The sequence below is a fragment of the Lygodium microphyllum genome, chromosome 8, assembly GCF_053477565.2.
Source record: "Lygodium microphyllum isolate KBCC chromosome 8, Lygodium_microphyllum_v1.1.10, whole genome shotgun sequence".
Classification (NCBI taxonomy): Eukaryota; Viridiplantae; Streptophyta; class Polypodiopsida; order Schizaeales; family Lygodiaceae; genus Lygodium; species Lygodium microphyllum.
In genome coordinates this window covers 84770655-84789301 of record NC_141142.1, presented here as the reverse complement: position 1 = coordinate 84789301, position 18647 = coordinate 84770655, and positions in this window count along the sequence as shown.

Below are 18647 nucleotides of genomic sequence, written 5' to 3'. Positions count from 1 at the left end.
TTGTAGCCATATAGCTTCTCAAATGGTGTCATATCATGAATACCTATAGTTGGAGTCCTATGTAAGATATACATGGTTGTCATAATAGCCTCAGCCCAATAATAGAGTGGCATCTTCTTCTCATTCATCATTGCATGCGCAACTACCATTAAGACCCTGTTCTTTTGTTCACCTACCCCATTCTGCTGTGGAGTATAGCTGCATGTAAACTGTCTACATATGCCATTTTTAGCCAAAAGACTATCCAACTCATTTAACACATACTCCCCACCACTATCAAATATCAAACAAGAGATATATCAATCAAATTTCTTTTCAATCTATTGCGTAAATTGTTGAAAAACAACAAACACCTCATCCTTTGTTTTTAGTATATAAACCCAAGTATAGCAACTGAAGTCATCAATGAATGTCACATAATACTTAGAGCATCCCATAGATGCATTATGGGTTGGCCCCCACACATTAGAGTGAACCAATTGCAATGGTCGCGTACTATTTCTTACATGCTTGACAAATGGCAACCTTGATTGTTTACCAAATTCACAAGCATTCTAGACATGACCAATATTCATGTAAGCAAACTTGCGTAGATCTATAACAAGATGTTTTTTCTACATCATTTGCAATCGCTAAAGATTAACATGCCATGCTCTTTTATGCCATATTTCTAAATCTCTAATTGAGTCAGAGCCATGAGCAAACATGGCTCATTTCAACTGTGAAAGTGGCATCAAGAGTAAACATCTTGCCATTCCCATGACCATGAACAATCAATTTCCAGCCACATCACCAAACTCCTCAATGAAGCAACCATGCTTATTAAACCTGACGTATAAATTTTCCTCAGTCATCTAGCCCACAGATAATATATTTTTAGTAATTGATGGGGAATGCAATACAACATGTAGGTTCTTTTTCTTGCCATCATGGATTACCAAAGGCACTTTGCCTTTATGTTCAATGCTATGCTGTGAGTCATCTCCTATGCATACATAGACATTCCTTTCAAGCATCATGTCAATAAACCAGTCATACCATGAGGCTTCATATGATTTTATTCTCCCAAATCAATATACCAAACAACATCCTTAGTAGACTCAGCATCCCTGTCATTCACATATGTCATGGCAAAAATTCTATCCCCAAAAGCATCGTCTGTCTAACTGGATGATGCATAATGTCCATGTTACTTGCCCTTTTGATTGCCCTTCTTCTTCCAGCAGTCCTTGGAAATATGACCATACTTTCCATAGTAGTGACAATCCTTATCCTTATTAGGATTGGTAGATGGACGTTGCTACTACTAGGAGCCTCTACCTTTAGGGCTAGATCTCCCCCTGCCTCTGAAATTTTCACCTCCTCTTGCATTTGAACCTTGCTAGTTATTATTGCCATAAGATACATTTTTGTGGCCTCTTCTGCCAGAGCCATAACCTCTACCACAGCTGCCACAACCGCATTGATTTGAATAAAAGATAGCATCCTTGCTCTTGGAGCTGTTAGAGCCTGTAGCCAAGCCAAGTTTAACTTCCTCATGAATAAGCAATGCAAGTAGCTCATTGAAATTTGGAATTTCAGCCCACATAGAGATAGAAGTATCAAATGACTTATATTTAGATCCCAAACCATTTAATGTTACTGCAACCATGCCTTCATCCTCAACCTATGTGCTAATGGATGCTAGCTAATCCGCAATTGTCTTAATCTATGTGACATAATCCTATATAGATCTTCCTTTTCTCTCCATGTTATTGAATTTTTGCTTTAATTGTATCTTCATGGCACTAGTAGTTGTGCCATAAACATAACCAATGTAGCACCCTGTGAACTCTTTCCAACCAAGCTTGGTGCACTTGTCTTTGATTAGCTATAGTATTCCTCTCTGGGATTTTAGGTTCAGCTTCAAAACTTGTCACCTGTAGGATTTTTCTTTGGGATCATGTGTACAGTAGTGAATCTGTGCACTGTAGTAGGTCTATTAGCATTTATATGAGAAAAGGTTTTGTATACATCAACCAAATCCCTTATCAGTAGCAGTAGAGGAATCATAGGTCTAGATATCTGGTTTGAAGGTCAGTAGGTATTGGCACTAGCAATGAGAGATCAAAATGTATCTATCATGAAAGGAAAGAACGAGCTGCAGATATATAGACAGCATTAATGGTGAAGGACTAGACCACCAGATAAGAAATTATAAGTATAGATGATGCGGTAAGGAGTAAGAGAGATCATGCCATGTTCTAGGGAAGATTGTAAGTTCAATGTAGAAATAATAGTAAAATTGCAGGTCTATATGCACAGGTAGGTTCATATCAAAATAGCAGCATCAGTGACAATTCTTTACAAAGGAGGGGCTACATCAAGGAGTACACCTAGGCATGCAATTTCGTTTTACAAAAAAGAGCTAGATTTGAAACTTCTGCATGAATTGCAATAATTCTAGGGTGACTCATAATGTAGAGAAGAATCAAACTAGTTTACACTGGTACTTTAAATTTTAGGTTTGAAATACTTTCCATTTAATCTCCTCACATTTGTCATGATGGGTATGCATGTTCAGATCAAGAAACTAATGTGAAATCACTACTTGCAAATGCATTTGACTGATATTATTTTTTCATTTGGACTATGAACTAGCCTGTTGTTACTATGCTCATTTCTTGAATGAATTTATGTAATATACCAACTGACTTGGAAATAGGATAGAAGTTACTACTGGAACTTGACTTGTAAGCACTACAACTCCTATAATCAAGTTTAGTGTGTGAGCCTAGTGGGACATTAGTCAAGGATCATCATACACCATTGAGCTCTCTAAACTCCTAGCCTAGTGGGACTTCTTGCTCGAGTCTAAAAGCTTTGGAGATGTATGCTGTTTCATTGGGCCTTTCTATTTTTCTTTCCATTTAATTTTAAATATTGTTTAAAAACAAGTTAAGATGTTTGGTTACTTTGGCAAAAAAGGTTTTGGAAAAATGTGCACACATTATTCTTTGATGAAGAGAACTGTCTAGAGGATGATGCCACTTCAGAGAGTTATCAGCTTAGGCCTATAACAAGCATTGGAGATGAGTTTGATCAAAGAGATCCCCGATAGTACATTTGATCAAAGAGATCCTCGATAATAATCAATAATGATTGAATCTTAGAATCAAATGGTATGGTAGTTTATCTTTTAGATTATGAATTAGGCTATAGGTCAGAGCCATCCAAGAATGTCACTGATGGAAATGTCAAGCCAGATAATCAGAATCTGGAGGCTTGTCTTGAAACCCCTACTCTACTCATTTATATGGTAAATAGCAGAAATGGAAGGGCATTAACTATTTTTAACAACCCAAAATAGCTAACTCAAAAACGTAATCTGAAATCAACATTTGAGAATGAGGTGATAACTGGAGACCTCTAAAAAGAAACTCCTACAATTGTTCCAATGATACAAACCTATTTAGTTTCAAGCTTTTCAAGCTCATGCACCTCGTCACAAGCTGTTCTAAAGCTTGAAAGTCCACCTCATCCTAAACAATTTCAGGATTTAGGAATACAAGAGAAGTAGCTTCTTGGAATTGGGTTACAAATAAGTCAGACAAATCATCCACTTTATTCTCAAGAAAATTAAGGTATTGCAAGGCCTTGGGGTAATTGAGTAGGCTTGCTAAAGGCACAATGGACAAATGAGTGGGGTAATAGAAGCTCAATAAGAAGCCAAGATAGATGTATGCATAACTAATGAGACCTCACAAAGGTTACTGTAAGGCTGAGATAAGTGTCAACTTAGATCACTCTTCTATCCAAGTGTAATATCTAGGTGTCAAGTAGCATTGCTACACAAGCGGTGATTGAGAGCAAGCCTCACTCACAACCCAATAACGAGATGTTAAGGAGTGCCGGTTGGGGTAATTGACTTTGTCGAATGCACAACACAACTTGAAAATTTAAAATATTTGACAAAACACCACGAACCACATACGAAAACAAGACAGCACACAATGCCTCTTAAAGCTCAAAACAACTAAAAACCTGAATTTGGGTAGAGCATCATACAATCACAACACAAGGAAAATACCAACAATTCGAAAACAAACCAAGTGAGATGTATTTTTGTACCTTAACAACCTTGAGGCGGTGCTCGGTGCTTTGACACCCAAAAGCTCCAACTTTCAAATTGGCATGACAAGAGCTCACTCTAGCATGTGACCCTCCACTCTCCTCTCTCACATAATACAATTGTAATCAAGGGGGAAGGCCCTTAACTCTCCATTCTTATCTCCTTATATGGTTTTGTATCCACACTCACACATTAGGCTTTTTTCTTTTAACTTTTGGCTTTTGCTTTTCTATAGCTTTTCACTATTTTCATTTTTTTAAAACCCTATGATTGTTTGAAACTTGTTTGGATTATAACTTTGTCATTTGAACTCCGAATATAGTTGTTCGGGTACTCAAAACAATCAGAATGCATCAAGTCGACAAGCTAGCGTAGGCAGAATTACGAAAATCTATAAAAAATGGGCAAAAATACAGATTTTTGTAAATCGCATCATTTTTTCTCAATCTTTTATCTTGGACGACTTATTTCTTTCCTTGGCTTATTGTTCTTGTAATTGCACACACTTTCACCACACATGTCCTCTTTTTCTTTAAGAAATACTCATTGACAATATCAAACATACGATCTTTTTCCTTTGATCCTTGAATCTTCAAAATATTCTTTGGATATGAACCTATTTTTTTAATGCAGTGTGTCCTAACAGGAATATGCTATGAGAGAGAACTCCATGCCCAATAATTCATGATTTGAAAACATATGCAATGTTGGATCCATGATATGCAACCAATCAATTGATGCTACACACAAAAATAATGTATGCATTGAAGAAATTGTGCCTAGTCTATCTACATGTGATCGTGCATCATGCAAAATGCAAACAAAATTTCTTGATTAATTTAAAATTCCTTATCCTCACCTCTCAACTTTCTTGAAAAAAATATAACATACTCCACTCCTCCCATCCAAAATCTTACAATCACTCTAGAAAATGGTGGTCCTCAAGATGTTGACCAAATATGAACAACCCTTCTCACAATTGATGGCGTCCTTCATGACCCTCTAACTCACCCAACCACCTTACACTCTCAACCACAAGTTCCACTTTGTGATGAACATCCCAAATGGTGCGTGTAAGAAATGTGCGTGCTCAATGACAGGTGCTCTCTCATGTGCGCATGCATCTAGAATGTACTACATATAGTTGCAGCGAACCTCATGCCGTGCTAGTGCTCAATGATGGTGCAAAATGTGCATAATCCCAACCCATGGCATGGAAGTATTTGATAAGAACAGGAGACGACCCCCGAGTGCAGTGCATCAACAAGTGCAACGTGAAGTGCTTGTGAACCCATTATCCCCGTGATGTGCAAAAGTCTCGACAAGAAAACATACCTAGCTCCTCAATGTTCAGTAGTTATTAACAAACACAAGCTTCATCTTGTTCAAAAAAATACCAAGCTCGACCAAGGCTATCAAGTTTCACACTCAACAAATCAAACAAAATGATAGAAGCAAATCCTAGGCTAAACAAACACAAGAAATCCAACTACGAAATAACAAAACAAACTGTCATGCAAACAACTAAGCTAGCAAAATTCAAACCTAGCTACAGTTTGACTAGGGCTTTTCAATTTTCACAAAAACACTTGAAAACATCTCCCACTAGAACAAAAGTTGAATGATGCTTGACAAGAAAATAAATCTCAAAACATCATGGGGAAGGCATCCATACATCCAAGATTAGGTAGCATGTGATAGGATCGTAGACCTCAAGGTAACCTCAAGTTCATAGATGTAAACCAATGTAGCATTAAAGCATAACCCATGAAAGAAGTGGCAGTCCCCATGACATCTAAGGCATTGTATTCCAACTCCAAATATTCAAATGTAGCCCAAATATTAAGCTCAAATGTTTTCCATAGCATAGTAAAATGTGTGGTAGCAATGGCATCCAATGTAATCCCCAAATGGCATAAGTGCTTCAATACATAGAGTTTCCCAAGTAAGTGAAAGGCTAGAAGCAATGACCAATGGTAGAAATCTCTATATAAACTCACATATGTCAACCCAAAATGAAGCTCAAAATCATATCCAAGCCTTATCATAACATCCAACATCATAGCCATGTCCACAATAAGCATCAATGAAGCTCGTGGCATGAATTAGTGGTGGTTGTCCTTGTGAGTAACTAGTATGTTGCCCTGCTTTTAGCAATGATATCTGTGTAAGACTAAGCCAAATTTGGGCTTTGATCAGTCCCAAAAGCATGGAAAAACTTTACCATAACATCCTATCATGAAGGAAACTATATATGGGAGGCAATAGCATCATTATATGAGCTCCAAACATAGAGAAGTGACTGCTTCTGATAGGTTTCAACAAGGTAAAAATTGTATACAATAGCATATTGAGGTAGAGGACCTAAAAGTTAATACATATAATGCTAGAAGCCCAATACTCAATGCCGAAGAGTACTAACCCATGCTTAAAGGTTTCACAAACTATAATTGATGAGTAGGAACTGCAATTTATAACCCAGAGGATCAATTAAACAGCATGCATTAATTTCTTAGCTCACACTGACTAAAGCAAGTCATAGCATATGCTGAAGAGTAGGGAGGGCTAATGTGGACTCCAAACAAACCTTTGAGTGAAGACAATAGCATATTGTCTTCGAGTGAAGTCAATAGCATATTGAAGTACAAGAGCTCAAACTTAATACATGTAATGCCAGAAGCCCAAGACTCAATACCCAAGAGTACTGACCAATGCTCAAAGGTTTCACAAATTATAAGTGGTGAGCAGGAGCTGCAATTCATAATTGGGAGGATTAGTTGAATAGCAGGCAAAAATTTCTTAGCTCATGCTGGCTGAAGTAGATCATAGCATATGCTGAAGAGTAGGGAGAGCACAAGGGAGGGCCAATGTGAACTCCAAATGAGCCTTTCAGTGAAGATGAAGAGTTTGAGTAGCAGAAATGTCAACCAAAGCAATTGCAAAATTCTTTTGTACTGTCCAATGATTAGGCACCAACAACTTGAGAACATGCTGAGCTGCTACTATGTTGGCTGGTTGTAGGGATGCTCAAGAAGGCTTCGAAGTAGCCTCAACAATGGCCTAAAGCAATGCCAAACAAGTTCAAGAGTGGAGAGGGTAAATAGAGTGTATTGGATTGAAGCTATGGCTGCCATGAAACCTCTATTGTAGATATTTGAATACTAGCTGAGGTCTAGCTCCACAATCTTTCTTTGATACGAATTGAAGGGATTGTGCCACCCTAAGGTGGAAGAAAGGAGCTGAAGTAAGAGCTATAGTGGAAGAAATAAGAGCAAGAGAGAGAGACACACACAATGTGGGAACTCCAACAATCACAATGTGTGACTGGCCTTCCCTTTATTCAAATATCACTCAAAGAATAAAGAATAAATTGATAGTGATGAAGGACACATGCCACTTGCAATATACAATTGTGTAGGTATGAAAGTATTGTTAGTGTAACTAATATACGATGGCTAGGCACAGGTGCCTTTACCCCCAACACTATAGCCAAAACTCTCCTAGTCCTATGAGTTTTCTTCACCCAAGAACCCCTAAAATTTTATCTCAAAGTTAGTGACAAGCTACAAATTTTGATCTGAGTACCTCCAACATGGCCATGGCTCCTATGAGATCTCCAAGAAAGGCTACCAATATCCTATGGTACTCCATATTGCTCCCTTACAGCTCATGTATTTGCTATACCTATCTGAACTAGGTTTTTGTTTTTTGTAAAATGTAACTAGATATGAGGAAAGAGAAGGAAGAAGTGACCAAAGATCAAAGCTCTAATACCAATTGTAATGAAGGAGACCTAGAAGAGAGAAGGGAGAGACTGCAAGAGGGAATAGAGAAAGAGAGAGAAGAAGAGAGAAAAAGAGAGAAAAAGAGAGAGAAAGACAAGAAAAGGGAGAGAAAGAGAAGGGAAGCCATGGAAGTTGGAAGAAAGGATAAAAAGGGACTTGATTATTGATAATTGATGCCCTAATTTGGTCTCTCAACACCTTAAATACCCCATCAGTGTAATCAAGTATTCTTGTGCTAAACCCATGTCATACCCATCTATCCCCACTCTTTTACAAATGCTGTGTGGCACTCTTCTCTCAATTTATATTTTTTTCCTTTCTTTAGCAAGGTCTTTAAAGGGTTTGTGATGGTGGTGACATGAGTAGTGGCACCTGCAACAACCAATCCTAGAAATTGTTGTATATTTGCTTCACTGACATGCATGGGATACTCTTGGATTGCTAGTGCTTTTCTAGATCTATTTAGACTCCTGTGTTAAAATTTATATAGCCTTAAAAATTTGATGATGTTTTGGCCTACCTACAATTTTTGAATTGGATTGACAAATTATTTTCTTAAAGCTGATGGAGAACTCCCCAAAGCACATAAAGATGCTCATTACAAGTCTTGGTGTGAATTTGGCATAAAGGAAAACACTTAAGACTTTTTTTTTGAGTAAGTCATGGAAAATTATATTGCCTATGCATTGGAAAGTTCTCAAAGTTAATCTAAATGGCATCATCTAATACAAAGGGCTTTAAAGGGATTTACCAATAGGTGGAAGCCATGCCAATGAGTGTAAGATATGTTGGCTATCCAAATTGATCAAATAGATCATCTATCATAGGTAGAGGATGCAAATCCTTGATTGTCACTTTATTGAGTAGCTTGTAGTCCACATAGAATCAATATCTTCCCTCTCTCCCTTGACCAAGAGGGGCTTAGCTACCCACAAAATTTTGGAGGGTTGGATGAAAACTTTCCTAAACATGCCCTCTATTGGTTGGTTCATGTAGTTTTTCCTTTTGGGGATCTTCAGTAGTGAGAAAAGTGATCTTGATCTTGATTGGCTCTACTAGTTGTTTGGATCTCATGAAATATTGGAGTGTTGATCCATGTTTTACGCATGGATTTAGTAATAGGTTTTGATGTTGTGAGAACTTGATGGATTTCCTATTGTTGTATTCATGGAGCCACTATTTAGGATTTCATATTTATGCTATGTAGTTGCATAAAATATAAACTCAATTTTACTAATTAATTCTCATTTGTTAACATATAGTAAATTACAATTAACTTTTATCATATAATATATGAATTTTTTTTTACTATATTGGTGATTCTAACTAGTTTTCTTATATAGCAAAATTTTACTATATTATTGGTTCTAACTAGTTTTCTTATATAGGAAAATTTTACTATATCAACAACTAGATACTTTTGGAATTTCTATATGGGAATGTTTTACCATATTGCTAACTTGTAAAGTGCTCCACTTTTACTAGTTGATACTTTTTCTAGATACTTTGATAAGTATCTAGAAAATTTCTCTTTTTTTGCCATATGGGAAAGTGTCCAAAGTTCCTTGTGTTGCTTCAGCTTTATGCAAGTGTTTTGTAAAATCCCCCCTATCCCAAGCTCCCCTTAGTGTTTGAGATGGCTTCTTCTTCTTCCACCACCTACTACAATGTGCGTAAAGTATCTTTCTCTTTTTGTCTTTGAGGTAATGATTTAAAAACCCCTATTCATATACATATTCCATTAAACAATACTAGGCATTCCGTGCCTATAATGTCCTCCCAACACTTCATGCCGGTTTTCTCATGATATTTATTCAATGCTTTACGCCAAGGTTCAAAGCACCAATGTCACTAACAATTAGCGTATCTCAAGTCCTAATGTGGGTTTCATGTGGCACGAGGATTCATGAGTGGTTGATTCACAAAAAAAACCAACCACTGTAAACCCCAAAGCTTTTCTGATATGCATAAGTATTTATGTATTGAAGAACATACCTTCACACATGAATAAAGATGCTCTATGAATATAACAATATACTGAATAGTTTTTTCAATATGATTCTAGGATGTATCTATTGAATGAAAACAAGAATATTGGTCACATTACTCACATAAGTGTAACTTACACATATACTTGTATATGGATTTATAAGCAATATTCCTACATCTACTAATGTAACTAAAGCACCATAAATAGATCTCAAACATATGAGAAGATGAAAGAGGAGAAGAAAAACATGTTTTGGGCAAGATAGATTCTTGGTCCAAAATCAATTATTGAAAACATACACATGATATTTCAGGAGAGTGTGTGTCTTTGTATGTTTATGTACATGTATATGTGCGCATGTGCATATGCACATGGGGATGAGATTTGTGTATGTGTACATATGCATGCATGCATGTGCATGTGATTAATTATAGAAGTAAATAGCAAAGCCTAACATACACTACAATCTCTACACCAAAGCAATGTTTATTTGAAATGTTCTATGAAACAACATCTTGAAAGCATGACATTTCCCACCAACAAGCACTCCTTAGTTTTAGCTTCAATTAGTTCACAATCATATGACTATCTTTTTTGTTACAATCATATGATTGCTTCATGCCCATATTCTAATCATGTATTAGTTTCAATTAGGGCTTCACTTCCTTAGCTTGTTCCTAATCCAAGTTTTGGAGTTTTGGATATTAGGATTGTTCATCATCTTTTTCTTTTTCCCAATACACACACACTGTCTCTCTTGCTATCTTTCTCTCACTTTTTTCTTTCTCTCTCCCTATCTCTCTCCTTTCTTTTGTGTATTGTTTTTTTTAAATTTCGTCTCTCTACATTTTTTGTCCCATCACACCTCTCTCCCCCCATTATTTATTCGTATTCTTTTCCTTTTCTCTCTCTTTCCCTCTTTTTTGTTGGTTCACTCTCTCTCTTCTTTGCCCTTGTTTTCTCAAGATGCACATTCTCTGCTTTTCACTTCTTTGTTATCTCCACACACATAAACAGATACATACACACTCTCTCTCCATCTATGCTTTCTCTCTCTCTTCTCTTCATCTTCCCTTCTCTCTTCTTTCACATCCTATATTTCTTTTTCTATTTTAATCACTAGAAAATAACCTCCCTCTCTTAACAATGGTCTCAAGTGGTGCTTCAAAATGTGAGAACCTATCTTTCACATCCTATCTTTCTTTTTTTGTTTTAATCAATAGAAAATTACCTCTCTCTTAACAATGGTCTCAAGTGGTGCTTCAGAATGTGAGCACCCACCAACCCTTCTTGGGCTTGTAAAAGTGAAAGAAAAATGAGTTAATGAAAAAAAATGCGGTTAAATAATGGGTTTCTAAATAGAGGGACATATGAAGAAAAAATTCGATTGACTAGAGTAGTTTGTGGTTCTAGATTCAAAAAACAAAAATTTTAGTATGGCAAGCTTGTGCCATAATTTCCTTCCATCTACTAACGAGAGGGTTGGCATTGTCGACATATCCCAACTACCAAGTTGACATGGAGAATCTAAATGTCGTGAGTAGGAGCAATCAACTACTCCTACTCATGTCGCAAATACTTTCAATATTTATTGATGGGATGCCTTGGGATACCTTAAGGGTTTTTGTATGCCTTCCACATTTGTCCAAAAATAGCATGAGTATCCACTCCTCTTGCCACCATGCCTCCCTTTGCAAATATGCCTCCTCAAACTAGAGCTGACACAGAAAGAGAGAGAGAGAGAGAGACAAATGGCAATAGAGCAAGTACGAGGGCACGTGCATTGCCTCCCTATGCCATCGTACCCTACTTCTCCTCTCCCTCTCCCTTGCAGCATCCCCTCCCCTTGCTACCATGCCTCTCTTTTCAGATCCACCTTTTTGAATCCTAGTTAGGGGGAGAGAGAGAGAGAGAGAGAGAGAGAGAGAGAGAGAGAGAGGGATCCCTACTAGAACCCACTGCTTTTCTACCATGGTGAACAATTGCAAGAGAGAGAGGGGGAGAAAGAGAGAGAGAGAGATATATATATATATATATAGATAGATCCCTACTAGAACCCATTGCTTTTCTACCATGGTGAACAATTGCAAGAGAGAGAGAGAGGGAGGGAGGGAGGGAGGGAGGGAGGGAGGGAGGGAGGGAGGGAGGGAGAGAGAGATAGAGAGAGAGAGAGAGAGGGCTGTGTGTCTGTGTGTGTGTGTGTGTGTGTGTGTGCCTCCATCGTTGAACATGGTAGAAAAGAAATGGTGTTTGTAGGAATCCATCACACACACACACGCACACACACACCCCTCATGCATAGAGAGAAAAATAGTGGCCTATGGACGGAAACATAAGGCATAGGAAAAGAGAGGTTTGGGGGGCCTTAGTGAGTGCCACATACCCCCCAATATATTTTGCCTCTTGTAAGACTCATAGCTACAAGTGATTGGAAACGTGCCAATACTAGTCACGAATCCTCTTAGTGAGGAAAAAAATATTTTTTCTCCTTTGCAAAGGACCAACTTTGGCATTTAGGTGAGCATGTATGAAGTTTGCCAAATCGGCCTTAGGACCACCTCATCAACCATCACCAAGCACTCAAGGAGATGATAGCCAATTGTGGATTAGCTACCCCCATCAAAGTATTTTCCCATCCCATCAACTTCATAGCTTGTGAGATTGTGATTTACAAATACCAACAAAAAGGAAGGGCTTCAAGATGGAGTTCAACATGAAGAATGGAAACCGCTAGGAACACCAACAAAAGATTATTGATCTCACACCGAAAATAGTAGAATAGACACTACGCCTTTAAAAAAATCGAGAAAATATAACAAGATAGAGAAACTGGTAATGATTTACCAACGCTAGAAGGATTCAATTGTGGTAACATAGAAGGGGATGCTCTTAACAAAGCTTGGTGAGATGAAGAATTGAAAGCCACTACACATAGATCCACCAACTCTACACTTATAAGCCTACCTCTAGCCAACTCAAGGTCCCAAAATGATTCATGGAAGACATAATGACAAGAAATATAGACAACAAAGATATGAATGCAATATGGTTGGGACTACAACTATGAATCCCTTGTAGAGTCCACAAGGTCTTTGAAAAAGATACTCTCTTCTAGTTGAGCCACATAAAGGCCAAAAATACAATCATCAACTATGGATCCATATTGACTCACTTGATAGCTACCTACCTAAGTGTGACTTATGAACAAATCATGCCTAGACGCAATAAGAAAAGAAAAGGAAAGAGAGTAGCAATGGAAAATGCATAGGGAAGACGCTATAGGTGAAGAAGTACAAAGATTGTTTCATGTAGTTGCCAAAATCTCCAAGAAAGAGATTGACAAACTAGAGGCTAGATGGGCACAAAAAGAAATATAGGATCTCACAAAATCTATCAAGGTATCTTTAGAGACCTCAATCTAGGAGCTGGTTATGGCTATCTTAGCCTGTGAGAATCCTAAGAACAAGGGCATGGAGAAAATAGATGAAGAACCTGCTTGGTTAGCCCTCTTGCATGCTACATAGAAGAAGATGGATCTACAACATGTAGAATCTACAAAAAGTACATACATCCATCGAGAATGAAAAAGTAAACGAGGAGGAATTGAGACATTTGAGAGGATGTGCAAGGATTTCAAAAGACCAAAAATTGATGCTCTTTAATAAAAACAAGAAATGCAAGTGAAAATAGACTTCCACGGAGGAATACAAAATCTTTATTATAGAAAAGGAGAAATAAATATTAGAAATACAAGGAAAACTTGTGAAAAAGAAAGTACAAATTTAAGCAAAGAATGAGGAGCCTAATAAAGCCAAGACCACCTAGTGGAGTGAAAACATCTAGAAAAAATTGTAGGAGAAGGAATCCTTGCAAAGCAAAATTAATCCAAAAGATCTAGTAAGGAAAGAAAATAGCATAAGGAAATAGTTTTACAAGAACTTAGAAGCAAAGGAGAATAATCTAAAGTCATAGCTTTGGAAAGAGTTGGAGTAAGAGATCTATAAGGAGGCAGGGCCACTAAAGCAAGCATACATCTATGCAAAGATCCCAATGATCTTAAAGCCCAACTAGGGATAGCTCAAAGTCTCTTGGAGTGAATGGAGGAGATCAAGAGACTCTGCTTGATGATCATCAAGCCCGTGAGACAAGAAGTCATAAGAAATCTATTATAGAAAGAGTACCAAGAGTGGAAGATAGAAATAATGGGACTAATGGATGAAGAGTCTTCCCCTCCTGAGTCCCCAATAATCTTGGAACCACCAATCACCATGACACCACCATTCTCGCTTCCTCAACCTACCATCATTCGATGATTTCTCTACAATATCTACTTTAGAAGAAGTAGAGAAAACAAAGGAAGCCTCACAATGCCATGATGGAAGATCTCAAGGTGCATACACAAAAGTTAACCAACCATCACATTTCTCCTGAGCTCATGGTCAATGAAGAAGGAGGCACCTCAAATGACCAGCCTAGGGTAAAGTTCCAAAGGTATGAGATTTAAGAAGATTCTCAAGAAGCACTAGTGTTTTATTTCAAGATAGATGAGATCGTCAAGTATAATGAGCCTCTACCCCCATAAGCTCCTTGTGTGTTGATCAAAGTAGCCAACAATATAGCTCAAAAATGGAATCAACAAGTTGACATTGATACCTTCAAGGCATTTTCAAATCTAGGGAGGCATAAGTAGATGCATCCTTTTGAAAGTGAGAGAAGACTAGCCAAGGTAACGAGACTAAAAGTATTCACTCCTAGAGCAGCAGAGTAGCTTGGAATACCTTCATCAACTATTTTGGTGAGCTTGATCAAGAGAATTCACTTGTTTGTCCCTGTCCCTACCAGCACATTGGTGATTTTGACTAGTAGAATTATGGGAGGTATAACTTCTTGAAGGTGCTTCATGTGAAGCCTATCGAGAAAACCAACATTGATCTATTCTAGCTTTTTGAACTTATCCCATTCCTCATGAGCTTCTTGAGAAATTTTACTAATTCTCAAGATCTTGCCTTTGTTACAACCTATGACTAACTTTAATTGTTTGTCATGCTAGTTTGGTAGGCAATCACACCATATGAGCCTAAATGCAAGTATTGATCGAGTAGCCATGATCCCACCTCCATCTTAAGGTACTACCACTACCAACCTATTGCATTGATCTACTAGGAGACATGGTAGATAGTAGGTTTGAAATTGGAACACATCCGTTCTACCCTCAAGCCTTGAGTGGTGCAATTCATTGAGAGAATACATTCTTAGCTCAGGATGTCTACAACATGCACTTGGGCCAATTTTTAAGTAATGTATAACTCATGAGTTTTATTTATTTACTCTAAATGGGAGAGAACAAGAAGGAAGAAAAAAAAGGAAAAGTAAAGAGATATGCATGGCACCTAGTTATCAGGCCATCCCATCTCCCCGCATCACCACTTCAAGATATATCAAGGGTAGGGCATCCCAAGCTCACTTAGTATCCCTAGGTTGTTCTAGAATAGCATTCTTCACCAAACAAGGGTGCACACTCTAAGAGACTCACCTAGAAGCTAGACAAGTGAGAAGTGAAAACATCTAGAAAAAATTGTAGGAGAAGGAATCCTTGCAAGCAAAATTCCAAAAGATCTAGTAAGGAAAGAAAATAGCATAAGGAAATAGTTTTACAAGAACTTAGAAGCAAAGGAGAATAATCTAAAGTCATAGTTTTGGAAAGAGTTGGAGTAAGAGATCTATAAGGAGGCAGGGCCACTAAAGGATGCATACATCTATGCAAAGATCCCAATGATCTTAAAGCCCAACTAGGGATAGCTCAAAGTCTCTTGGAGTGAATGGAGGAGATCAAGAGACTCTGCTTGATGATCATCAAGCCCATGAGACAAGAAGTCATAAGAAATCTATTATAGAAAGAGTACCAAGAGTGGAAGATAGAAATAATGGGACTGATGGATGAAGAGTCTTCCCCTCCTGAGTCCCCAATAATCTTGGAACCACCAATCGCCATGACACCACCATTCTCGCTTCCTCAACCTACCATCATTCGATGATTTCTCTACAATATCTACTTTAGAAAAAGTAGAGGAAACAAAGGAAGCCTTACAATGCCATGGTGGAAGATCTCAAGGTGCGTACACAAAAGGTAACCAACCATCACATTTCTCCTAAGCTCATGGTCAATGAAGAAGGAGGCACCTCAAATGACCAGCCTAGGGTAAAGTTCCAAAGGTATGAAATTTAAGAAGATTCTCAAGAAGCACTAGTGTTTTATTTCAAGATAGATGCGATCGTCAAGTATAATGAGCCTCTACCCCCATAAGCTCCTTGTGTGTTGATCAAAGTAGCCAACAATATAGCTCAAAAATGGAATCAACAAGTTGACATTGATACCTTCAAGGCATTTTCAAATCTAGGGAGGCATAAGTAGATGCATCCTTTTGAAAGTGAGAGAAGACTAGCCAAGGTAACTAGACTAAAAGTATCACTCCTAGAGCAGGAGAGGAGCTTGGAATACCTTCATCAACTATTTTGGTGAGCTTGATCAAGAGAATTCACTTGTTTGTCCCTATCCCTACCAGCACATTGGTGATTTTGACTAGTAGAATTATGGGAGGTATAACTTCTTGAAGGTGCTTAATGTGAAGCCTATCGCGAAAACCAAAATTGATCTATTCTAGCTTTTTGAACTTATCCCATTCCTCATGAGCTTCTTGAGAAATTTTACTAATTCTCCAGATCTTGCCTTTGTTACAACCTATGACTAACTTTAATTGTTTGTCATGCTAGTTTGGTAGGCAATCACACCATATGATCCTAAATGCAAGTATTGATTGAGTAGCCATGATCCCACCTCCATCTTAAGGTACTACCACTACCAACCTATTGCATTGATCTACTAGGAGACATGGTAGATAGTAGGTTTGAAATTGGAACACATCCGTTCTACCCTCAAGCCTTGAGTGGTGCAATTCATTGAGAGAATACATTCTTAGCGCAGGATGTCTACAACATGCACTTGGGCCAATTTTTAAGTAATGTATAACTCATGAGTTTTATTTATTTACTCTAAATGGGAGAGAACAAGAAGGAAGAAAAAAAAGGAAAAGTAAAGAGATATGCATGGCACCTAGTTATCAGGCCATCCCATCTCCCCGCATCACCACTTCAAGATATATCAAGGGTAGGGCATCCCAAGCTTACTTAGTAGAACTATCTCCTTGAAGTTAGCACATCACCATAACCTTCCACGAATTAGGTCCTCAAGTTTGGAACACCTCACATTGCTAGACAAGTAGTCACACCTTCAAGGAGAGCATAAAGATAAGAACAGATATAGCGCATAAAGAACCAACATTAACTATGGCCCTCATCTAACTACAATGTCCTTTGTCATCTCAGCACTAGTATGCTTCTCACCACATTATTGTAGCTGCATAAGTGTCCCAGGATATTTGCATCGATCTATCCAACACTTCTCACTAGTATACTCTGCATTTTACAAGCAAATGCCATGGGATTGGAACTTATTTAGGAGTGGAACAAATATTAATAGATTTTTGAAAGAATAAAGACATTGGAAAATGAAGCCACAATTTTTTGGAAATTATATCAATTGGTCAAAGTTTTCTAGTAACTTTAGCAAGAGCGGGCTCTTCTCCCATGCAAATTGTCAACTTTAGCATAGGAGACTGGATTAAGAGTATGCTAGAGGGAGAAAACCGATCAAATGATCAAAGGATGGGTAGGATGCCCAAGGGGTAATGGGAAACCCTAACCCTAGATCTGATGTATAAAAGTGATGATATTCTTATGTGGCCAAACTTTGCTTCTCTACTTTCTTGCTCCAAATCTTGTGAGAGATAGAAAGTGAGAGTGTGAGATTAAGGGAGAGAGAGAGTGTGAGTGAGTGAGTGAGTGAGAGGTGAGGGACTCAGAGACTCGGGTAAGTCACTCATCACTATGTATGCATCACACGGGTTCAAAATAAGGTATTTTTGAAATACCAGTTTTATACATTTTTACATATAGAAGGGTGTAACATAAAGGGGTTATTTACTGATTGAATAGAAAAGAGTTATGTTTTATTCAGGAAAAATTCACAAATAAGGATATTTATAAATAGGCCTTAAACCCACGTGATGTAGAGGATATACATATAGTAACTTCATAGAGCCAAGAGAGTGAAACCTCTAGCCTCTTCTCTTGTACTCTCTCATGCCTACCATGCATTCTCTTGCATGACAAATCCTATAGGGGATTAAAGGGCAATGAAGTCGTCACTTGAATCATGGAGCTAATGCATAGGACCTTCTTGATAGGAGGCACATGACTTGGCACTCACTACAACAGTTTGTTGTCAATCCGCATGTGGGTGACTAAGTGAAAACTAATCTATGATATGCGCATTCAAGCTCTTGAATGAATAAGAGTATGCCCAATGGTCCCAATATGTCAAGCGTGTAGCACAACCATATATTGTAATTTCTATAATATATTTACATTAAAATTTACATAAGTAGTTAAGTAGAAATCTATGAATATAACTTATAAATAATACATATAATATTAAAGCACATATTGAAACTATTGACAAACAAATACTAATGAACTAATTTTACCCAATTAAGAATAAAATACTCCAAATAGCATTAAAAAATAATCATACCATAAACAAACATTGCCTAAAGTAGGATGTTAGCTTGTTGAAAAAAGGTAACACATATTTAATTACTATTGTCTAACCCAATGCTTCATATTTAGGATACCTACTATTGCC